This window comes from Neoarius graeffei, chromosome 10 (assembly GCF_027579695.1).
Source record: "Neoarius graeffei isolate fNeoGra1 chromosome 10, fNeoGra1.pri, whole genome shotgun sequence".
NCBI lineage: Eukaryota > Metazoa > Chordata > Actinopteri > Siluriformes > Ariidae > Neoarius > Neoarius graeffei.
The window spans coordinates 40984008-41010268 of record NC_083578.1 but is presented as its reverse complement, the minus strand read 5'-3'; the positions used below and the strand labels follow the sequence as shown (position 1 = coordinate 41010268).

The 26261-nt window shown below is 40.1% G+C and overlaps 1 pseudogene; it reads right to left on the bottom strand.

Annotated features, from left to right (window-relative positions):
- Window positions 1-25009, bottom strand: part of LOC132893513 (putative nuclease HARBI1) — a 34262-nt pseudogene extending 9253 nt beyond the window's left edge.
- Window positions 25010-26261: the final 1252 nt, after the last annotated feature.

Sequence of the window (26261 nt, the reverse complement as noted above, 5' to 3'; positions counted from 1 at the left end):
TTTAGTCATAGTTCACGTTTTTTCCCTCTGCAAAGAACATGCTTCTACATTGATACAACGTCCACCAACCCTGTCAGAATTCATATGAATGTAGGACATTCTGACAATTCAAACGACTCCATCAGAATATGCTTTTACATTCATATATTAATGTAGGACGTCCTGACAATTCAAACGACTTCATCAGAATACGCTTTTACATTCATATGAATCTAGGACGCTCTGACTCTTCAATTGACCCTGTCAGAATATGTAGAATTAATAGTTTTTTTTGTCACTATTCACAAGTACCATTTGCTCTATTAAAATGAGTGTAGGACGTTATTACAATTCAAATGACGCCGCAGGACGTTCTCACAACTCATATGACCCCATCAGAATATGCTTCTACATTAATAAATGAATGTAGGATGGTCTGACAATTCAAAAGACCCCTTCAAAATATGCTTCTACATTAAAATGAGTGTAGGATGTTCTTACAATTCAAATGATGCCGCAGGACATTTTGACAACTCATATGACCATGTCAGAATATGCTTCTACAGTAAGTAGGACGTTCTGACTATTCAAATGACCATCAGAATATGTTTTTACAATATATGAATGTAGGGTGTTCTGACATATGCTTCTACATTAAAATAGGAGTGTAGGATGTTCTGACAGTTCAAACGACCTCGTCAGAATATTCTTTTACTTTAATATATGAATGCAGGACTTTCTGACAACTCAATGACCATCAGAATATGCCTGTACGTTAACATATGAATGTAGGAAGTTTTGACAATTCAAATGACCCCACCAGAATATACTACACTCACTGTAAAAAAGAATAAGTTAAGCTTACTTGAAAAAAGGTGGAAACTCGTTGCCTCAAATAAATGAAGTAATATAACTTGTTCTCTTTACGTTTAAAAGTAATCTCCACTGAAAATATTTATCCTTACTTGGAACTTGAATGTTGAGGTTGCTTCAAACCAACTAGTAATGTTTACTTCATACCAGCTAGTAAAGGTTACTTGGAGCAAAGTTGTGTTTACTGGTGTTAAATGGGTTTCTCTTACTTTCAGCTGTGTAATGGGTACCTAATTCCTGATTGTAAGGTTTACTTGCAGAATCTACACCTTACTTATAGTTTGTAAGTATCAGCAACTTGAACAATTAATGTCTCACTTACACAATGTAATGTAATTAAATGTTATGTTATTTTTATTGCAAGACATAAAACGGTATAACAACATATTGGAGCATCAATACAGTTTTCATTCAGTCAATAACTTTTTTAAAGCTTACTTTCATTTAACACATCCAACCCAGAGAAGCATAACATTCCACTTAAAGTGTCAGTCCACCATTTCTGGAATTAAACTCATTTTCTCCACCTCCACTCGAGTTAAATAACTGAGTTTTACCTTTCTCCTATTCATCCAGCCGTTCTCCTTGTGTGGCGACGCAACAGCACACAAAACAAACTTCCACAACTAATTTTGAATGATTTCATTTTTATTGGAACACTTCAAGATGGCCATCTATTTGTTTTGAACAGGTTTACGGATTTGCACCAAATCTTACAAAACTTATTGTGTTGTGCGCGTGCGCAGTGGGGCTTTGAAGGACGAGTAGGGTGTAGAGCAACTACAACAGCTGATCAGATAGGTCAGAAGTTGAAGCGCTTTGGTGGAAGATCGTGAAGGGGATATTTCAGATGTATTGCAAGACTCGCAATGGTTAGAAATCAGCATTATGTTAGATTAAGTAGTAAAGATTGAATGCACGCCGTTAATCTGCACCGTTTATAGCACAGCTGATGTAGGACAAAAATCTGTTAAAATGCCGTTTTGTGCTCTGCGCATGCGCAGTGGGGCTTTGTAGGACGCATTGACGTGTAGGACAGTTTATCAGAACACCTGGCATTCACTCCAAACCCCCGTTACGCCGATCGGTGTACCAACCGGGGAATCGGCATATACCGTGGGGTACACACTTGTTAATGGAAAGGTTGGTTAATGAAAGGTTAATGTAGAAGAAAGGGGATTGATGGCAAGTTATCAGAGTAATTTTAGAAAAGGAAGAAGTACTAGTGACCCAATAATATGTCTAGAAGATGAGAATAAAGCTCAAATTAAAATAGAGACTGTGGTAGCAATATTTTTTGATGCGGAGAAAACTTATGTTGTGGACAGAGGGTATTTTAATCAAGATGCATATGATGGGAATAGGAGGAAATGTGTTTAATTGGGTAATGGGCTTTTTAAATGGCAGAAGTAGTCAAGTGAAAATAGGTTCAGTAATTTCTAGGAAATGTGTGGTAGAAAATGAGACCCCCTAAGGGAGTGTGATCAGTCCAGTGTTATTTGGTATAACGATTAATCATATTTTTACAGGAATCCAGGAATTGGCAAGTCACTGTTTGCAGATGATGGGAGTCTATGGAAAAGGGGTAAAAATATAAACTTTATTATGAAAAAGGTACAGGAAGCTGTAAATCAGGTTGAAGATTGGGGAAGAAAATGGGGTTTTAGGTTTTCTGTTGAGAAAATTAAGACTGTTCTAAGAAAGATTGGGGAGAATGTAAACATGACACTTTATGGTAAGAGTTTGGAGAATGTTAAACATTTTAAGTTCTTGGGAGTATATTTTGACACAAGATTAACATGGAGGGAACATATAATGAAAATTATTGAGATGTAAAAAAGTAATGAACATTCTGTTCCAGCAAGGCATCTCATAATGGGGAGCAGATATAGTATCCTTAAAACAAATTTATCTCATCTCATTATCTCTAGCTGCTTTATCCTGTTCTACAGGGTCGCAGGCAAGCTGGAGCCTATCCCAGCTGACTACGGGCGAAAGGTGGGGTACACCCTGGACAAGTCGCCAGGTCATCACAGGGCTGACACATAGACACAGACAACCATTCACACCTACGGTCAATTTAGAGTCACCAGTTAACCTAACCTGCATGTCTTTGGACTGTGGGGGAAACCGGAGCACCCGGAGGAAACCCACGCGGACACGGGGAGAACATGCAAACTCCACACAGAAAGGCCCTCGCTGGCCACGGGGCTTGAACCCAGACCTTCTTGCTGTGAGGCGACAGCGCTAACCACTACACCACCGTGCCGCCCAAACAAATTTATGTGTATGTGATTTGATCAAGAATGGAATATGGAAGCTTGATGTATGGATCAGCCTCTAAATCAGTATTATCTGGGTTGGATTTAGTTCAAGCCAGGGCACTCAGGGTATGTATAGGGGCCTTGTGTTCATCTCCAGTATGTGCTCTGCAGGTTGAGACAAGGGAAATTCCACTGGGTTTGTGTCAAAAACAGCTATAGGCTAACTATTGGGAGAACTTGATGGGTCAGAGAAATAACCACCCAGTTAAACTAGCAGTTCAGTCAAGTTGGGAGAGGCGTGTGGCAGGACTGTCTTTTGGATGGACTGGGGAGTCAGTAGCAAAGGAAATGGGGATAGATGATAAAGATTTCTGCCCTGTGATAATGTGGCCCTCAGTTCCATTGTGGGAACTAGAGGTTCCTAAAGTTGATTTAGAACTACTTGAAATTAAAGCAAAGAGTAATAACTTGGGTCTGGTCAGTGAATTTCATTGTCATGTAAGGGAGCACTACCAGAGGCATATTTAAATTTTTACTGATGGGTCAAAGGATCCAGAAACAGGTGCTACTAGAGCAGCTTTTGTAGTCCAAGGATGAGATGTAGAAACACACATAAGAACTTCAGATTTTCTGAATGTATTTACAGTTGAACTTTATGCTATGGACAGTGGACAGAGCAGATTGAAAATCATAAGTGTTGCTGTGCAGTGACTCTGTGTCAGCTATTAATAGTATTGGGACGGGTTCATCTAGGAGTCAGCAAGACCTTGTTTATGATAGTCTTGGCAATCAGGGATGTGTCATGGAAGGGTGTTGAGATATCAGTTGATGTGGGTCCCAGCATACTTCCAACAAATGAAATTCCAACAAATGAAAAGGTTGATAAGTTGGCCAAAAAAGCAATTAAAAGAGGAAATATAGATGTCAGTATAGACCTTTCCAAGGCTGAGCGTAAATGTATCATGTGGAAGGAAATTAATGTGAAATGCCAACAGCATTGGGAACAGGAGGTATTTATTTTCATTAACTAGTAAGAAAAGAAAGCACAACTTTATTCATCACACACTTGTGAAATTCCTCTCTGCATTTAACCCATCTGAAGCAGTGAACACACACATGCACACATGTGAGCAATGAGCAGCCATGCTAACAGTGCCCGAGGAGCTGTTGGGAGTTAGGTGCCTCGCTCAAGGGCACCTCAGCCCAAGGCCGTCCCATATTAACCTAACTGCATGTCTCTGGACTGTGGGGGAAACCGGAGCACCTGGAGGAAACCCACATAGACACGGGGAGAACATGCAAACTCCACACAGAAAGGCCCCCGCTGGCCGCTGGGCTTGAACCCAGAACCTTCTTGCTGTGAGGCAACCGTGCTAACCACTTACACCACCGTGCCACCCCGTAGAGTGACTGATTCAGTAAATATTTGCAGGAGAGGAGGTTGGAAAAGAAAGGAACAAGTCACTATTTCTAGATTAAGAATTGGTCATACATATCTCAATAGTACACTTCATTTTAGGACGACATCAGGATGGACTATGCTTGGAGTGCCAACAACCTGAAACAGTACAGCATGTTCTTATTTCTCATTCTCATCTCATTATCTCTAGCCGCTTCATCCTTCTACAGGGTCGCAGGCAAGCTGGAGCCCATCCCAGCTGACTACGGGCGAAAGGCGGGGTACACCCTGGACAAGTCGCCAGGTCATCACAGGGCTGACACATAGACACAGACAACCATTCACACTCACATTCACACCTACGGTCAATTTAGAGTCACCAGTTAACCTAACCTGCATGTCTTTGGACTGTGGGGGAAACCGGAGCACCCGGAGGAAACCCACGCGGACACGGGGAGAACATGCAAACTCCACACAGAAAGGCCCTCGCCGGCCCCGGGGCTCGAACCCAGGACCTTCTTGCTGTGAGGCGACAGCGCTAACCACTACACCACCGTGCCGCCATGTTCTTATTTCGTGCAGGAATTATATCAGAGGAGGAGAGTACTATACTTAGAGCTCAGAGAAATAGGTTTGAAAGAAATGTCAGTTAAAAGTATTTTAGAAGCTGGGTCAAGTAAAAGGGGGAAATGTTGGCTTTTTAAGTCTTTGAAAGATATCTGGCCAATAAATAGGATTTAGTAGTGTAATTATGGACTAATCCAGAAGGTGGCAGCAATGCAACTATAAGGATGCCGGCTGCCATAAAACTGAAGAAAGGTGACTATCTATGCACATTCTTGACAGGTAAAATTTCTGTGGGTCCTAGCACGTATAGAGCTGAAGGGCAATGAGAGGGTGGATGAGCTGGCAAAAAGAGGGTTAAAGAAAGGAAAGGTAGAAATGCAAATTAATATTAGTAAAGCAGATATTAAATGTGCAATTGGGGAAAAAAATCAACCTAATGTGGCAAGAAAAGTGGGACAGAGAGGAGAAAGGCAGACCTCTATATCAAATTCAGAAGAGTGTCAAAGTGGTCAAGGTAGGTGGTGGACATAAGAGAGAGGAAGTTTTGTTGACCAGTTTAAGGTTGTGGCACTGTGCACTCAATAAAACACTGAAAATGGTAGGGAGCTATCAGACAGGCTTGTGTAAGGGCTGTCAGGAAGAGGAGTCAGTGGAAGTTGTAGGAGGTATGAGACACTGAGAGAAGTGATGAGGAATAAGAATTTCACGTTATTAAACATGGGTGAGAGGGCACAGGTTAGAATTCTAAGTTTTTTTTAAGGGACACAGTTTTTTTTTTTTTTTTTAAATAGGATATAATGGATGAGGGGGAATAAGGTGTTAGGATGGATGACATGGATAGGGCTAGGCTGTTTAACCTGTAGGACAAAATGTGGACTAAGGAATATGTGGTGTTTTTTCCCCCCCTCTATTTATTTATTTATTTTTGGGAATTAGCTCATTGGCCAATAGATAGTTTTCACTGACGTCACGGCATTCCGGGGAACGCCCCCCAGCCGCCATCTTGGGGGGCAAACAAAACAGACCATCGCCACTACCGGCTACGTTATCTCGGACGAATTTATGAAGTTATATAGTCAGTTTTCTAAAATAAAGATCAATGTCGGCAAAATCAAGCAAACAGAAGTATATAGATACATTAGACATCTCATGACAATGGTATGCAGCCAAACTGGCCTTGATTGGGAGAATTGACCCCTACAAAGTGGACAAAGATACATTTTCAAGTGACTATGCAGGGCTGCCAAAGCCTGAAACTGCCAAAGCCTGCTCCAAAGCCTGAAACTGACTTCATCAAACTTTAAAGGCTGTCTGATATATACAACTTTATATATTCACAGCGCGCCTTTTGGCGGATGCCGCCTGAATTGCGCAGATCCGATTTTTTTTTTTTAGGGAGGGCGTTGGAGTGTCTGATTATAATTTCAAAGTAAATTCTGTATTAAAATTACTAAATAAGCAAATCCGTTACAGTCCATGAAACAGGAAGTATAAGGATGAGAAAAAAACAGTTTAAATCGGGAAGCTGCGCACATATGCGCAGTCCTGCACACCGCTCGGGCTGCGCAAATGTGCGTAGCTTCCTGATTTAAACTGTTTTTTTTCTCATCCTTATACAGGTACTTCCTGTTTCATGGACTGTAACGGATTTGCTTATTTAGTAATTTTAATACAGAATTTACTTTGAAATTATAATCAGACACTCCAACGCCCCCTCTAAAAAAAAAAAATCGGATCTGCGCGATTCAGGCGGCATCCGCCAAAAGGCGCGCTGTTTGCATCCCAAACACAAATCAAATCATACAGAATAGACCTAAAATGTTTTTCAAAAATGACCCTTGCATGAGTGAAGTGACAAGTTTCAAATAGAAACGTGACAAACGAGTGATATTAAGTGTACATTACAATGTAAACGTACACTCAGCGGTTCCAGTTAGGCATTCTCCAGAGATTGTTCACATGATGTTTTGGTTTCCAAAAACAAACTTAAACACAATTGATTGTTTATTTAAACAACTTACCACTTATAAAATGATCGGAGCAGACTTTGCTGTGTTTGGAAGGCTGATAATCCTTGCGGTTGATTCTCGCAAGCCATAGATTTCTCCTTTGTATGCTGAGTTTGTTTGTTTGCTTGCCTTCGTGCTCCCGTACAGTGGGAATTCCATAAAAGCTCCGCTTGACGTCATCATCTGACCTATTAGGACAGCTGTGAATACAAGAAGTTTGCACCATTGCTAACTTTAAATAGTAGTAATGTAACTATAAATGTAAATAATATATAAATGAATGTAATTCGCGTGCTACAATGTGTGCTCAGTGACCCGTACGGTAAGCTAGCCCTCCAAGATGGCCGCCACCAGGGAATCCCCGACTCTGTGACGTCATGTGAAAACTATAGTTTTCACACGACGTCACAGAGTCGGGGATTCCCTAGTGGCGGCCATCTTGCGGGTCAAGCTTACCGTACGGGTGACTGAGCACACATTGTAACGCGCGAGTACAAAGTCTTCAAAAGAACCCAAGTAGGCTATTTAAAGCTAGCAATGGTGCACACCTGTTCTATTCACGGCTGTCGTAATAGGTCAAATGATGAAGTCAAGCGGAGCTTTTATGGAATTCCCACTGTACGGGAGCATAAAGGCGAGCAAACAAAGAAACTCAGCATACAAAGGAGAAATCTACTGTATGGCTTGCGAGAATCAACCGCAAGGATTATCAGCCTTCCAAACACAGCAAAGTCTGCGCCGATCATTTTATAAGTGGTAAGTTGTTTAAATAAACAATCAGTTGTGTTTAAGTTTGTTTTTGGAAACCAAAACATCATGTGAACAATCTCTGGAGAATGCCTAACTGGAACCGCTGAGTGTACGTTTACATTGTAATGTACACTTAATATCGCTAGTTTGTCACGTTTCTATTTGAAACTTGTCACTTCACTCATGCAAGGGTCATTTTTGAAAAACATTTTAGGTCTATTCTGTATGATTTGATTTGTGTTTGGGATCCCTAGGGGTCAATTCCCCCAATCAAGGCCAGTTTGGTTGCATACCATTGTCGTGAGATGTCGTCTAATGTATCTATATACTTCTGTTTGCTTGATTTTGCCGACATTGATCTTTATTTTAGAAAACTGACTATATAACTTCATAAATTCGTCCGAGATAACGTAGCCGGTAATGGCGATGGCCCGTTTTGTTTGCCCCACAAGATGGCGGCTGGAGGGCGTTCCCCGGAATGCCGTGACGTCAGTGAAAACTATCTATAGAAACCAAATTTTCCCAAAGTTCAGCCCTCTCAATATATTTCTGAGAAAGGGGCAAGTAAGAAAGAGTAGTAGGTGGAGGTTAACCCTACTATAATTATTTTTATGTAGATTATTTCAGTTTTTCTCTCATACAGTGTATCTTTTTCATATATTTCTTCTTCCTTTCTATTTACAACAGTTGTTGGAACAGGATTATTTTCTCATGTTATTTGCCATTTTCACTTCATTCTCACAGTCATGTCTTAACAGTATTTATTGGTCACACAATTCACATTACACATGACTCGATCCTGATAGAGTTCAATAACTTATAGATTATTCCTCAGTGCTCGCACTAATATCTCACATCTCATTTTCTTTAATGCACATTGGCTTTTTTATACTACTGAATTGTTATATTGATCTTATTTTTGCTTGATATAGTTATAAATAGATATTGCCTGATGTTATTTAGGTTTTCTTGAAATTTATGTCAAACATTTTTAATGTTTTGGAAATATTAATTTGTATGGAAATATTTTGTAATAAATGGAGTATGAGAATAACTTTGTTTTGTTATAATGCAGTAAATTAATTTAGAACTTGTTTAATTTTATTATTAGATGATTGATTATACATAATTTGTAACTACAGCTATGGATTGGTATCAAACTGTTTCTAAATAGTTAATTTGTAATATCTCCACATAACTCTCTGTTCCTTCCATTATTTGCATGATTAGTTTCATTTCATTTTTCATACTGTTGCAATAGAATTTTTTATTGCTGATCTTGAACAGCATATGAGGGGTCAAATGCCTCCGGGCATCAGTAAATGACTTTACTTTTGTGGACCCAAACCCACATGCCACAGTAATGTCTTAACAGTATTTATTGGTCACATAATTCACATCACACATGACTCGATCCTGATATACCTAAATAACTTGATTATTTCTCAGTGGTCACACCAATATCTCATCTAATTTTCTTTCATACACATTGGCTTTTTATACTATTAAATTGTTATATTAATCTTATTTTTGTTTGATATATTTATAGACATTGCCTGATTTTATTTAGGTTTTCTTGAAATTTGTCAATTTTAATGTTTTGGAAATCATACAAATTAATGAAATATTTTCTAATAAATGGAATATGAGAATAATTTTTGTTGTAATTATGCAGTTAATTATAATTAATTTAGGGCTTGGCTACTTTTATTAATGTTGGCTGATTTTATTATAGTCACAAATTATGTATATATAGCTACGTATTGGTATTAATCAATTTCTAAATAGTTAATTTGTAATTTGTAATAATTTGTAATTTGTATTTGCATGATTAGTTTAATTTCATTTTTCATACTGTTGCAATAGAATTTATTTTTTATTGCTGAACTGGAACAGCATATGAGGGTTCAAATGCGTCCGGACATCAGTAAATGACACTACTTTTGTGGACCCGAACCCATAAGCTATCTCTGTGTAAACCATAATTGTTCCGTCATGTTGTAATGTACACTTTTTTTCCCTTCTCTGTTATGCATGTATTGTCTATGTATTTTCTATTTGGTCGAATGAATGAATGAATCTACAGTAATCTTCCTGAACGTATCCATGATGATAAAATATATTGAATACTGCACATTATGATTAAAACACAACCCCCCCCCCCCAAAAAAAATAAATAAATAAATAAATAAATAAATCAACCCTTCACACACTGGCACAAATGCATGCATGCGCACACACGGCCGTGCGCGTATAAATAACATGTCCAGTTTGATGAATAATGTGTCCAGTTTTGTGTAGCTTCCTAGGCGGAGATATGATCGTACCCTCCAATATTGTTACTATAGTCTTACTTTTAGCCAAATATCACATCCATTGTAGCAAATGGAGAGGAAACAAACCCTCTTTTTCCTGTTTTATGAACGAATTCAAATTGTACTATTCTGTATTACTTAGTTTAAAAGACTGGAAGGTGGCTGGAAGTATTTCTCATCAGATTTCTAAGTAATTATTGTTTTAACCTATTTCCAGTTGTATGGTGTAGCTCCTTTTTTAAAAAAAATAAAAATATTATTATGCCCCCTATTTTTTTTGTACTATGAAAAAAAGTCTGTGAAATATGGTTGTTTTTTTCCTCTTCGAGAGGTTGTATTGTATTGTATTGTTCTGTTCTTGTATAAATAAAATACAAAAAAAATGCTGGAAAACAAAAAGAACAAAATGGAACAGATTAAAAAAAGAAGAAGAAAAGGGAAAAAATATGATCGTACCGATCCACTATGCATGGTAATATGGCGGCCAGATCACTTCACCTGATTAGCCAATGAGTGAGTGTGTCTGATCAAAACTCTGGAGCAGAAGGTGGCGGTAATGCACCAATAAGCTGGATGCCAACCGCCGTAAAAGAAGAAGAAAAAGAAGTTGAAGTTTTCTTCCGGGAAAGGGTACGTAATCGGAGCATGACGAATCAGGGACGGATACACTGAGCTCTAGAGCTCGTATCCCATTCCCTGTCGTAGAGACGAGTGAAGCCATATGGCCGCCATCTTACCACTCACATCGCGTGTATTATTAGGGCCCGAGCACCGTTCGGTGCGAAGACCCTATTGTTTTTCGAATTATTATTATTATTATTATTATTATTATTATTATTATTATTATTCTGCCGCGTTTGGCCTTATTTGAAGCATTTCCCATGCACGAAAACTCATGAAATTTGATACACACATCAGTCATTGTCACCGCTACTCAGCCACAGACTTTTGGCCCTGGGCATGGCCCAGGGACTTCATAGCGCCCCTTTTTCCATTTCCCATTGAAATGAATGGGTAGAACTTTGGAATAATGATGTCATAAGGCCATTTTGAGTGAAATTACACATGGTCATTTTTAACGTACTCCTCCTAGACGGTTCATCAAATTCATGTCAAACTTTGCAAACATGATGCCAAGATATTGCTGAAGTTGAATTGCTAAGGGATTTTTGATATCTTGTAATATGATTCTGATTCTGATACAATTTAGCCGTTATGGGCCTGTCTGGTATAGTGCCACCAACTGGCCAAGGAAAGAATAGGGTTTTGAATATGTGTGTTTTGCATACATGTCAACCTATACGGAATGTCTGTATTTTATACGGATTTGATTCAATAAACGTAGTATACAGGCGTACAAATAAAGTTATACGGATTTAAAAAAAAAACTTCAATATTTATTTAGAGTTATAATCAATTCCCACGATGATAAAAGAGCGCATAACATTTACAAACGTACTGTACACCACAGAAAGCACAGACAGCCAGTAAAGAGTCTTATGAAATCGTGCGTTATCTTGTGGTAGCGAGACTTCGTTCCACTTTTGATCATGCGCACACCGCATTGCGAGAATCCCGCCAACCGGGAAGTAACATTTTGTTTGAAATGCGTATTTCCACCTGAGCGACTTTCACTAGCGACTGAAAAGATTCTGAATGGGCACTCCGGCAAGATCAACACAGACACTTCCTGTGACATGCAGCCTAGTGAGGTATTGGTGCAGACTGCTAAAAAAGCTGTCATGGAGTACAATTCAGAACATTAGAGTGACACTTTGTGTTTTTGTCAAACATTGGAGCTTTGTATTCATTCTGAAGGTTTATTGTTATTAATATTGAATAAAAAGTAACTTGGATATATCATTGTTAATTATCATTCAAATTTTAGGTAAATTATTTTAATTTGCATCTTATAAGGATTTTAATACAGGTTTGATTGACCAAAGGTTGACATGTATGGTTTTGACACATGATGAATCTTAACATGCTCTTCCTAGACGGTTCATGAGATTCATGTGAAATTTGTTATACGTGATGCCAAGATGTCGCTGATATTAAATTGCAAAGGGATTTTTGATATCTTGTAATATGTTGAAATGGCCTTATGATTTTAATATCTTGCCACATAAACAGGAAACGTGTCAGAAAGCCACAGTGCATTGACTGTATGGTCAGACACTTCTTACTTCGATAGATATTATGATTATTATGATAACCTGACGCCTAATGGGCCTGCCTGTTATAGCGCCACCACCTGGCCAAGCAGGAAATGTGCCAGAAATTGGCAATGCCTTAACTGATTGATCTGACACTTTACAAAATATTGTGTATTATGATTGTGATGATATTCACGTGTAATTCAGATGCCTAGCACAGCACCACCATCTGGCCAAGCAGGAAATGTGCCAGAAATTGGCAATGCCTTAACTGATTGATCTGACACTTTATAAAATATTGTGTATTATGATTGTGATGATATTCACATGTGTAATTCAGATGCCTAGCACAGCGCCACCTTCTGGCCAAGCAGGAAATGGGGAAAAATGTTCAATTCATTGATGGATTGATCTGAAACTTTACAAAATATTGGATATCTTGAGTCTGATGATATAACATATACAACCCTGATTCCAAAAAAGTTGGGACAAAGTACAAATTGTAAATAAAAACAGAATGCAATAATTTACAAATCTCAAAAACTGATATTGTATTCACAATAGAACATAGACAACATATCAAATGTCGAAAGTGAGACATTTTGAAATTTCATGCCAAATATTGGCTCATTTGAAATTTCATATCAGCAACACATCTCAAAAAAGTTGGGACAGGGGCAATAAGAGGCTGGAAAAGTTAAAGGTACAAAAAAGGAACAGCTCGAGGACCAAATTGCAACTCATTAACATGACTGGGCATAAAAAGAGCATCTTGGAGTGGCAGTGGCTCTCAGAAGTAAAGATGGGAAGCGGATCACCAATCCCTCTACAGTGATTCTGCGCCGACAAATAGTGGAGCAATATCAGAAAGGAGTTCGACAGTGTAAAATTGCAAAGAGTTTGAACACATCATCATCCACAGTGCATAATATCATCAAAAGATTCAGAGAATCTGGAAGAATCTCTGTGCATAAGGGTCAAGGCTGGAAAACCGTACTGGGTGCCCGTGATCTTCGGGCCCTTAGACGGCACTGCATCACATACAGGCATGCTTCTGTATTGGAAATCACAAAATGGGCTCAGGAATATTTCCAGAGAACATTATCTGTGAACACAATTCACCGTGCCATCCGCCGTTGCTAGCTAAAACTCTATAGTTCAAAGAAGAAGCCGTATCTAAACATGATCCAGAAGCGCAGACGTCTTCTCTGGGCCAAGGCTCATTTAAAATGGACTGTGGCAAAGTGGAAAACTGTTCTGTGGTCAGACGAATCAAAATTTGAAGTTCTTTATGGAAATCAGGGACGCCGTGTCGTTTTGACTAAAGAGGAGAAGGACGACCCAAGTTGTTATCAGCGCTCAGTTCAGAAGCCTGCATCTCTGATGGTATGGGGTTGCATTAGTGTGTGTGGCATGGGCAGCTGACACATCTGGAAAGACACCATCAATGCTGAAAGGTATATCCAGGTTCTAGAGCAACATATGCTCCCATCCAGATGACATCTCTTTCAGGGAAGACCTTGCATTTTCCAACATGACAATGCCAAACCACATACTGCATCAATTACAGCATCATGGCTGCGTAGAAGAAGGGTCAGGGTACTGAACTGGCCAGCCTGCAGTCCAGATCTTTCACCCATAGAAAACATTTGGCGCATCATAAAATGAAAGATACAACAAAAAAGACCTAAGACAGTTGAGCAACTAGAATTGTACATTAGACAAGAATGGGTTAACATTCCTATCCCTAAACTTGAGCAACTTGTCTCCTCAGTCCCCAGACGTTTACAGACTGTTGTAAAGAGAAAAGGGGATGTCTCACAGTGGTAAACATGGCCTTGTCCCAACTTTTTTGAGATGTGTTGTCATGAACTTTAAAATCACCTAATTTTTCTCTTTAAATGATACATTTTCTCAGTTTAAACATTTGATATGTCATCTATGACATATGGCCTTTTCACAGGCCTGCCAAAAAGACCATCAAACGACTTCAGCTGGTTCAAAATGCAGCGGCTAGGGTTCTCACACGAACAAAAAGAACAGAGCACATTACCCCAATTCTAAGGTCCCTTCACTGGCTTCCAGTAAGCTACAGAATTGACTTTAAAGCATTGCTGCTGGTGTACAAATCTCTAAATGGTACAGGGCCCAATTACCTCTCTGATATGTTGCAGCGGCCTAACCCAATCAGATCTACCAGATCGCAACAGAAAAATTTACTATTAAAACCAGTTGTTAAAACAAAGTGTGGTGAAGCAGCTTTTAGCTACTATGCAGTACAGCTATGGAACCAACTGCCAGAGGACATTAAAAATGCTCCTGCTGTTGGCAGCTTCAAATCTAGGTTAAAGACCAAGCTGTTTTCAGATGCTTTCTGTTAAATAATTAATATTTTTACATTTTTTATAATCTTTACTTTCTCTGCATGTTTTAAATTTACTTTAACTTTATTCTATTTTATTCTGCTAGTTTCTTTTTTTTCTTTTTCTCCTTTTTTTCTTTTTGGCATTTTAATATTTTATTTCTACTATTGTTTAATTCTTATTATTTTCTTTTAATTCTTTTAATTCTTTTAATTAATTATTTTAGAATAAAGATAAAATTATTTTATGTAATTTTATTTCTCTATTGTTTACTGTTTTTGTTTTTACTTCTGTAAAGCACATTGAACTGCCATTGTGTATGAAATGTGCTATATAAATAAACTTGCCTTGCCTTGCCTATGTTCTATTCTGAATAAAATATGGAATTTTGAAACTTCCACATCATTGCATTCCGTTTTTATTTACAATTTGTACTTTGTCCCAACTTTTTTGGAATTGGGGTTGTACAATTCTGTGCACACTCATATATATATATATATATATATATATATATATATATATATATATATATATATATATATATATACACTCATATGCATATTTATGCATACACACAAGTATGCACTCACATGCATGCACACGCAACATCTATGAGCACACTCTCTTTCACACATACACTTTTTCTCTCTCTCCCTCTGACAAACAGACGCACACACACGTATACAATAATAGCGGCGCTCCAGCAAAGCACCATACCTAAGAAAAAAGGGTAAACCTTTGAGTCGATTTTTTTGTGGTTTGTCCGTGTACGTGTCCCACCAGTCATACACACCGCCTAGTGGCCAGTGTTAGTAATTACCAGTCATACACACCGCCTACTGGCCAGTGCTAGCCAGTAAAGAAATAAAACAAAAGAGACTGGCTAGGATATAAGAAAATTCTACAACCCAGAAACAGATGGGAGCTCAGCTTTTAGGCAGTGCCTAAATCTATATATTAGTGACCTTTCATCATTGTGCATTTTGTTGCAGACATATGAAAACTCTGCATGTACACACACTGCAGACACAGGAAAGCTAAGATGACGTAAGATTACAGCGTGAGATAGAGATAAGGAGGAGACACATGTATAGTTTTGTACATATATAAATGCACATTTTCACACCACAGAAACACACACACACAGTCTTTGTCTGTCTATCTCTCATCCGTCAAGCATTCATGGCATTTGCAACATGCATATCACCTTTGAACATTTGATGAATATATGACATGTGACTGTTTTGTTGGGTGGCGGGATGTCCTGGGTTGTGGAACCACACGTGCGAGGGCCCGTCAAGGCCACTAGCGGCTTTAATTATTATTATTATTATTATTATTATTATTAGCGTTAAACCGTCGTATCTGATCAAATTTGCCCTAAGAAAAGTATCTCCTGGCTTTTTTCTTTTCATTACCTCCTCTTATTTTCTCAACTTTACTCACATTCCTTACGTATCTTTATAGCCCTCCCCTTCACTGTTGTTGATTTTTTTTCCTTTTCCAGTTCAGTCTCTGATTTTATTTATTTACTTAGTTAGTTTTTGAATGGCTCTTTTACTAGAGCGGCGGCTACAATTATCGACCCCTTAATGATCTTTTGGCCACTGCAAAAGTAGAAAAGACTTTCAACACATAAATTGTGCATGAATAGTTACTCAAACTTCCATGGGGGTTGATTCCTGATTACTTGGCGTATGAGATCACGTGACACTGTTCCACAAGTATTGACACCTTTGTCCACAGTTATTGACACCCAGATGATTGATTATTAAAAAAAAAATAATCGGTATGTGGTATTAACAAAGCATAGTTTTTTATTTAAAATTTGATCTTGTTGATTGATTAACCAATAATAACTGTTGTAACTGAAACTCACCTTTACAAAGTTGTTTTTTATTGGTAAATCTGAACAGGTGTCGATAATTATGGACTGTCGATAATTGTAGCTGCTACTCTACTATAATTATTTTTCTTTTTGAATTTGAGCCATTGGGCTTGAGCTCTCACATTCAATATCAAACGTCTAGACTTTGGCTTTGATCTAGTCTGGGACATTTCCATTGAAAATCCGTCCACAACGTTTGACTTGATGGTTGGTACAGTTCACTGCTGCACATGCAAGCATTTTTCTTGTAATTTTTCTCACTGACTACATAAATAACCTGTCCAGTTTTGTGTGGCTTCCAGTAGCCTAAATGACCGTTCCACTCCATGATGCAAGTGGTAAGATAGCGGCCAGATGGCTTCACTCTGACGAGCCTATGAGCTTTCCAGATTTTATACAGACTCAGTGGACGGCTACATTGTGACTGAGAAGACCTAGTTTCAAAATGAAAATGGGGCTAGCACACTGATCTCTACATAAAACCTATGGATAACTCATCGGCTTGTCAGAGTGAAGCCATCTGGCCACCATATTACCATGCACATCGGATGGGTATGGTCATATCTCTTCCTAGGAAGCTACACAAAACTGGATGTGTTATTCATCTAATTGTTGAGGAAAAACAAAAACCCACAAATTGGACATGTTATTTATGAGCTATTCCACCGAATCAGTGCCATTTCCGTCCCTAGAAAATTATATGTATAAATGCACATAAAAATGTACTTTAAAATACATTTCCTTATTATGCAGAATGTCCTGCACATTGATCTGATTTCAAATTTAAGATATATAATTGTAAGGATTAATAAAAACTACCTAAAACACTGAAAAATAGCATGTGTTACCTGTCCCCGCACTCTAACTTTATACTTAACTATGAAATATTATGATTAAAATCCTTCAGAAACAGTATTTCTTTTGCACTGTTGTGTGACTCCATATCCTATCCATGGTTTAAATATATTTTTTTCATAAGAAATCCAGAATATCTTAGTTAAAATACACATTTTAGTCATGTCCCTGGGTTTTCACTCAGTCCTGTTACCCAAACATATTACCCCATCTGACAAATTTGGAACATTCCATAAATCACATGTTCAACAGGAAGTTACATCAGTTGTGTCTTCTGAAGGCCATGGGAAGACCAAAAGTTAGTTCTCTCATTTACTTTTCTGTATATTTGATGATTTTTTTTTAACTTTGACTGATAAGGTCAATGGGTGGCACGGTGGTGTAGTGGTTAGCGCTGTTGCCTCACAGCAAGAAGGTCCTGGGTTCGAGCCCCGGGGCCGGCGAGGGCCTTTCTGTGTGGAGTTTGCATGTTCTCCCCGTGTCCGCGTGGGTTTCCTCTGGGTGCTCCGGTTTCCCCCACAGTCCAAAGACATGCAGGTTAGGTTAACTGGTGACTCTAAATTGACTGTAGGTGTGAGTGTGAATGGTTGTCTGTGTCTATGTGTCAGCCCTGTGATGACCTGGCGACTTGTCCAGGGTGTACCCCGCCTTTCGCCCGTAGTCAGCTGGGATAGGCTCCAGCTTGCCTGCGACCCTATAGAAGGATAAAGCGGCTAGAGATAATGACATGAGATGATACGGTCAATGTCAACATACTGTCCTGTTACTTAAATTATTTCTTAGATGATATTTGTTTATTTTAAAAATACAGATTTTTGGTAAATCACTAGAATGTGCTAAGTGTGGTCATGCTATTAGCGATGACATCATGTGGCTTAATTCCATGTATTAGCTAATCCTAGGCTAAAAACTCAGTCCTGTTACTTTCAGACTTTTGGTAACAGGACTGAAAAAAATGCAGCCATCTTTGACTTCCAAACCTTGTAATGTAGCCTGAGGTTGACCAATACACATTTTGAATAGTAAATCACTGGTAAATCACTAGAATGTGCTAAGTGTGGTCATGCTATTAGCGATGACATCATGTGGCTTAATTCCATGTAATATGTGTGTTATTATAATCAGTGTTGAAAAGATATAACAAATTAAGTTTAATTTGGGAGTGGTACAACAAGCAAATGGCACCCATTCGGTGGAATGTCCCTTATACACACGTGTGTGTGTGTGTGTGTGTGTGTGTCAGTCAGTGTGTGAATGGTTGATGTTTGTGGAGGTGTTTCTGTTTTAATCATGATGTACAGTATTCAATAGATTTTATCATCATGGATACATTCAGGAAGATTACTGCAGATTTTATAATAATAATAATAATAATAATAATTATTATTATTATAATAATACCAAATAGAAAATACATAGACAATACATGCATAACAGAGGAGAAAACTAAGTGTTCATTACAACATAACTGAACAATTCTGGTTTACTCAGAGATGGAGACAGCATGTAGGTTTGGGTCCACAAAAGTATCGTCATTTCCTGTTGCCTGGAGGCATGTGAACCCTCATATACTGTTCCAGATAAGCAATTAAAAAAAAAAGAAGTCTGTTGCACAGAATGAAAAATGAAATGAAACTAATCATGCAAATAATAGATAGAACAGAGAGTTACATGGAGATATTACAAATTAACTATTTAGAAACAGTTTGATACCAATCTATAGCTATAGTTACAAATTATGTATAATCAATCATCTAATAATAAAATTAAACAAGTTCTAAATTAATTTACTGCATTATAACAAAACAATAAATTATTCTCATACTCCATTTATTACAAAATATTTCCATACAAATTAATTTTTCCAAAATATTAAAAATGTTTGACATAAATTTCAAGAAAACCTAAATAACATCAGGCAATATCTATTTATAACTATATCAAGCAAAAATAAGATCAATATAACAATTCCATAGTATAAAAAAGCCAATGTGTATTAAAGAAAATGAGATGTGAGATATTAGTGCGAGCACTGAGGAATAATCTATAAGTTATTGAACTCTATCAGGATCAAGTCATGTGTAGTGTGAATTATGTGACCAATAAATACTGTTAAGACATGACTGTGAGAATGAAGTGAAAATGGCAAATAACATGAGAAAATAATCCTGTTTGAACAACTGTCGTAAATAGAAAGGAAGAAGAAATATACGAAAGAGAAAGATGCACTGTATAAGAGAAAAACTGAAATAATCTACGTAAAAATAATTATAGTAGTAAAAGAGCCATTTAAAAATGATCAGAGACTGGATTGGAAAAGGAAAAAAAAACAATAACAGTGAAGGGGAGCACTATAAAGATATGTAAGGAATGTGGGTAAAGTTGAGAAAATAAGAGGAGGTAATGAAAGAAAAATTAAAAGTCAGGAAATACTTTTTCTTGGGGCAAGTTTGATTGGATACAGCGGTTTAACACACAAGCCAAATACACGCGATGTGAGTGGTAAGATGACGGCCAGATAGCTTAACTTGTCTGTACAGCACAGACTGGCAGACAAAGTTCGTTACTATCTAGACCTCCTAATTGACCCCCCCAATAATATCCAAACCAGCTGACCCTCCAAGACATGGAAAAAAACCTGCATCAAAAAAATCTAAAGAGTAATGTCACTGATCTGTCTGGATTTATCTAAGCTTAAACTTGCTGAAAAGTCAGCCCTGTCAATAATCACATGGTTTCATTGATTGAGATCTTTACTGGCATTAATGAAGTACAAAGTGAATAGACAGTTACAAAGTGACAATAGGATAGCAACAGAAAGTTATTAATTTATTCCATGGTGGTCCCATTATTGAGGTATCGTGGTTGTGTTGTGTGATTAAAATGCTACGGAAAATGAAAGCAACCGCACATGTTCAACTCACGACAGTCAACATGTCGAAGCAGCAAGGGAACATTACTGACGACTTTAACAAATTGAACTGTAACAACTTTGAGGGTGGGCAATGAGGAACCGGAGCCAGATGCTACAATTCAAAGTGTGCTCTTTTTATTTTTAACTACACTTATCAGTGACTATTAAACTACTATGTAGACACACTACACACACACACACGCAATGGGGTGTCACAGCCCTTTCTCTCATTCCTGGCTGTCTGAAAGACACACAGAGATGCAGATTAATAGATAGCCAGTAATTATACACAAGTGCACCTCGTCGCATGTGGTGTGAGATACTGGTTCAACCTGACTCCTCACTGTTCACAGCTGATGCTCGACCACACCCTCGCTGCCACATACTGTCACCGCCTAACTCAGCCTGGGGAGATATCTGGCCTACAGCTGACCCCCACCCCCCGGTGGGAGAGTTAATCTGCCACCACTATCTGCACCTCCAGCCTGTGGACCACCTTGAATTTAAAGGGTTGAAGGGCCAGATACCAATGAGTGAGCCACACGTTAGCATCCTTCATATGGTGAAGCCACTGGAGCGGGGCATGGTTGGAATAGAGGGTGAATGGGCATCCAAGCAGGTAGTACCAGAGAGTGAGGACCACTTTTAACTGAGCAAAAGACTGTTCGCGCAGCTCCGTCCACTAGACTGGATCTGGCACCCCCTTTTTAGTAAGGTCAGTCAGTGGGCTGGTGACATCCGAAAAGTTAGGCACAAATCGCTTATAATAGCCAGCAAGTCCCAGGAACTGCCTGACCCCTTTTTTGGTCTTAGGTCTTGGGCAGGCCACAATCACTGCAGTCTTATCAATTTGGGGATGCACCTGCCCATGACCCAAGTAGAAGCCCAGATACCATACTTCCACCCGTCCAATTGCACACTTTTTTGGGGTTGCTGTGAGCCCAGTGTGCCTCAGTGACCTCAGGACTGCCCTGAGATGTTGCAGATGCTGCTCCCTATCATTACTATAAATGATTGTCATCTAGACAGGCTGCCGCATACACATTGTGGGGATGGAGAATTCAGTTCATGAGTTGCTGAAACATCACCGGGACCCCGAACAACCCAAAAGGAAGGGTGACAAATTGCTGTAATGCAAATGGACTGGAAAAGGCCATTTTTTCATGGGATAATGGAGTCAAGGCGATCTGCCAATATCCCTTTGTTAAATCCAGTGTTGAGTAAAAGTGAGCCATGCCTAACTGATCAAGTAGTTAATCAATGTGAGGCATCAGATATGCATCAAATTTAGACACTACATTGACTTTTCGATGGTCCACACCAAACTGGACCAACCTGTCTTCAACTGTCCCACCTCTGCGGAATTACTGTCACCAAAGCCACAGGAACCTCCTCTGTCCATGGTTTCAGGAGATTGAGGTGGTAAATTTGACGTGTCACCTCTAGCTGGACACTTGGTCTCATAGTTGACCTCCCCAATTCACCGTGTGTCCTCAAAGCGCCCTTGCCACTTGGCAAGTAGTTTTGAGCTTAAGGTGGGCAGCAAAATGAGTACTTCCCAGCGCAAATTCCCTTAGCCATGTCCCTCTGTTGTACAGACGAGCTTGACATTCTTGGGCTTGTAGCAAATCCTCCTGGGTTATGTGACTCAGTGGGTGGAGTTTTGCTCTCAGGTCAAGAACGTCATCTCATCTCATCTCATTATCTCTAGCCGCTTTATCCTTCTACAGGGTCGCAGGCAAGCTGGAGCCTATCCCAGCTGACTACGGGCGAAAGGCGGGGTACACCCTGGACAAGTCGCCAGGTCATCACAGGGCTGACACATAGACACAGACAACCATTCACACTCACATTCACACCTACGGTCAATTTAGAGTCACCAGTTAACCTAACCTGCATGTCTTTGGACTGTGGGGGAAAACGGAGCACCCGGAGGAAACCCACGCGGACACGGGGAGAACATGCAAACTCCACACAGAAAGGCCCTCACCGGCCCCGGGGCTCGAACCCAGGACCTTCTTGCTGTGAGATGACAGCGCTAACCACTACACCACCGTGCCGCCCGGTCAAGAACGTATTGAATTTTATTTTTGCTTTGAGAAGGCCCCTCCCAATTTTCCTCTAATGATGTCTAAGACATCATGGGGCTTGGGCCCATACAGCAATTAGAATGGGGAAAACCCAGTGGAGGTTTGTGGGACCTTGCACACTGCAAACAACAGAGGGTCTAGCTACCTATCCAGTTTTTAGCATCCCTGTGAACGAACTTATGAATCATGTCCTTAAGTGTTTGGTTAAATTGTTCGACCAGCCCATCTGTTTGTGGATGATAAACACTATTACGAATCAATTTAATCCCCAATAATTCATACGATTCACATTGTGTGCGTGACACACAAAAGTAATGCCTTGATCAGTCAGGATTTCTTATGGAATCCCGACTTGGGAGATAAGGCAGAAGAGCGCCTCCACAACACTGCGTGCTGATATACTGTGAAGAGGCACTGCTTCCGGGTATCGCATTTCATAATCCACTATGACTAACACAAAACGATACCTGTGTGCAGATCGATCTAATGGCCTGATGAGATCCATGCCTATTCTTTCAAAGGGGATCTAAATTAATGGTAATGGGCGCAATGACGCTTTTGGTGTGGCCACTGGATTTACCAGCTGGCATTCATGACAAGCTGCATTGGCATGAATCTCTGGCCAATAGAAACAGGCCATGAGACGATTCAGTGTTTTATCCTGCCCCAAGTGCCTAGCCACAAGATTATGATGAGCCACATGGAATAAAAGTTCCCTACAGCTCTTCGGGACCAACAACTATGTTATCTCTTCTTTAGTTTGAGTGTCCTACATCACTCGATATAGCCTATCTTTAATAATATAGAAATATGGGAAGGAACACACAACGTTAGGTTGGAGGATTTAGCCATCAATTACTTTCACTTGGGCAAACGTGAGATGAACCCTTCTGCTCCAATGGGAAATCCCCTAAGGGATTCCTCAGAGAGAGAGGAGAGCTCTCCCTCCTCTCCATTTAATCATGACATGGAGCTGATGTGGATGGCCCTGGGACTGCCTCTCCAGCGAAAGTTGAGGCAGGACTCCCCCATGACGTACTACTGCAAGACCCACCTACTACCTACTGTTTCATTAATGTTTGAAACCCCGGCCAATCTGTTCCCAGGATCAGCGGGTGAGTGAGGCTTGGACTAACCGCTGCTTCCACACCATGTTTTTCTCCCCAGAAGTGAATAGTGACAGGCATTAGTGGATATCTGTGAATGTTCCTGTGCACATATCTGACTTTCACCAGTCGTGCATTTCCTGGCACCTCGCATTGAATCAGGCTTTGACGCATGGAGGTCTGATTACAAGCAGAATCCACCAAAGCCTGATGTGTACCCCCTTGAATACTCACAATGACTCTGTATGCTCCTGCTCGATTAGGGGAAGCCTGCAGTGTGTCAGGGACACGAATCAGTAGCCCTGCCTCCTTGTGGTAGCGCTGATTCCCCACATTCCCTCTGCACCGACAGAGCTGTCCAGGCTTGCTCCCGTTTCTGGTGGGCATGGATGAGTCCACCTATGGAGAGAGAGAGGGGGTTAATGGTGGCACAGACACAGAAGGAGAAGGGAGAGAAGAAACACGAGGACAGACACAAGTGTGGGGAGTGGGTTTTGGAGGAATTGGCCCCCATTTCTGTGGGGCTGGGGTAGGGGAGGGGTGAGGAGAGCGAGAAGGAGAGGGAGGGGGAGAAAGTGAAAATGAGAGAGAGAGCGAGAGAGAGGAAGAAAAGCTGCGGGGGTGCTTGCTCCCGGAAACGCCGTCAGGTGGTCCTCTGCCAGCCGGACCGCCTCCACCAGTGATGCCGCTCAGTGACTCTGGGCCCACGTTGATGTATTTCTCGGCAATGCGCGACAAACAATTCCAGCATCACGCGGTCGATGATGTCCTCCACGCTGCACTCACCTGCCCATAACCACTGCTGGCAGGTGTCTCAGAGCTGCTGTGTGACTACACCCTCGCTGCCACACTAACGTTGTAAAAAGATCCAAAATGTAAGGTAATTAACACTGGACAAGTCTTGCAGTGACTGATATTAGCATATAACAAATTATGCATGAAAAATGGATCATGTCTTTATGATTTCCTCCAGTTCAAGCACGAGTTTTAGAGTGATAATAGGCAAACAAGCAATGCTTTGGGGGAGTATAGGGGAGATTTGGGACAGTTTGTATTCCCATAAATTAATTTCAACCAATCAGGTTTTAGATTACATCAGAAGTTAGATGTTGTCCTGTCGAGTAACCTACTTCCTGTGGAGCCACGAAGCTGGACAGTAGTTCAATATTTTTGTCAACCAAAACTTGTATTTTCTACTTCACCTCCCCCTCCATTCTATGGTGTAATGTATGCTGAAGAAATCTGGATTTGTTAGGAATTAAAGGATGTAGTTTACAGTTACCATATGTAGTATTATTTATTAAACTTAAATTCTGGGGAAAGAAACATTTAAGGATTTTTTTTTCCCAAAATGTCCAGATGGGGACAGTTTGGACAGTTCATGTTAAAGGCTTTTTCTTGTAGTGTATATAAATATAAAATGGTTTAAAAATTTGTTAAAAATCTGGGAGTGTACCTGTTTGAGGTTTAGCTTGTTTCATTACCGATAGCCCCTCCTGCACACTACCCCCTTGGCAGCTTCACCGTCATTGATTGGTTGCTGCGTGGCCTCATCCTCCAAGATCACTTCAGAAATGAACCAGTTTTTGGAAGTTGTAAACTTAGTAAATAAGTAAATTTTTAATTTAATTTTTTTAATTTAAAAGTCATCCATGCCTTTATTACATCCCGGCTAGATTACTGCAATTCCCTCTATCTTGGTCTCCCCCAGTCTCAATTAATGCGTTTACAGTTGGTGCAAAATGCAGTTGCTAGACTGCTGACAGGTACCAAGAAGAGAGAGCACATTACCCCTGTTCTGGCTTCTTTACACTGGCTCCCCATTAGTTTTTAGGATCCAATTTAAAGTCCTACTAATAGTCTACAAGGTGCTGCATGGTCAAGCCCCTATTTACATCTCAGATTTTCTGAAACCACCCCCTGCACCTAGGTCCCTCAGATCTGCTGATAAAGGTCTCCTCCATGTGGCCCGGACTCACCTCAAACAAAAAGGTGATAGGGCATTTGCAGTAGCGGCTCCAAGTCTGTGGAACTGTTTGCCCCCAGACATTAGATTTGCCCCCTCTATCTCCTCTTTTAAATCCAGGCTCAAAACTCACCTCTACTCACTGGCTTTTGCATCCTCTTATGGCCCTTTTCCAATACCCTTTTCCAGCTCACTTCAGTTCACTTCAGCCCGACACGGCTCGCGTTTCGACTGCCCCAGAGCAGCACGACTCAGCTCACTTCAGCCCTACTCAGCACCCAAAACTCGCACGGTTTTGGAGTAGGGCTGAAGCGAGCCAAACCGAGCTGAGTGGGGCTAGGGGCGTGAGGAGACACTCCCCTGTGCACTGATTGGTGAGGAGGAGTGTCCTCACATGCCCACACACGCCCCGCGAGCACGCTGGGATCTGTAAACCCAGAAGAAGAATAATTACGAATTACGAGAATTTCTGAAGCCTTATGCGCCTCGCCTCATCTATACGCTCTTGCCAGTATCTGTTGGCGTTGTCGGTGACAACAAGCCACAGCACCAAGACCAGCAACACTAACGACTCCATGTCCTCCATGTTTATTGTTTACTATCCGGGTCGTGAGACTACCGCTTAAAAGGTCACTGATGTCACTGTTTGCGCCACCTAATGACATCACGTGACGTCCACCCACTTTCGCTAACTCCACCCAATGTGTCCACCCACTTCCAGCCAGCACGGTTCAGCGCGGTTGTAGTCGAAATGCAACTCCAACAGC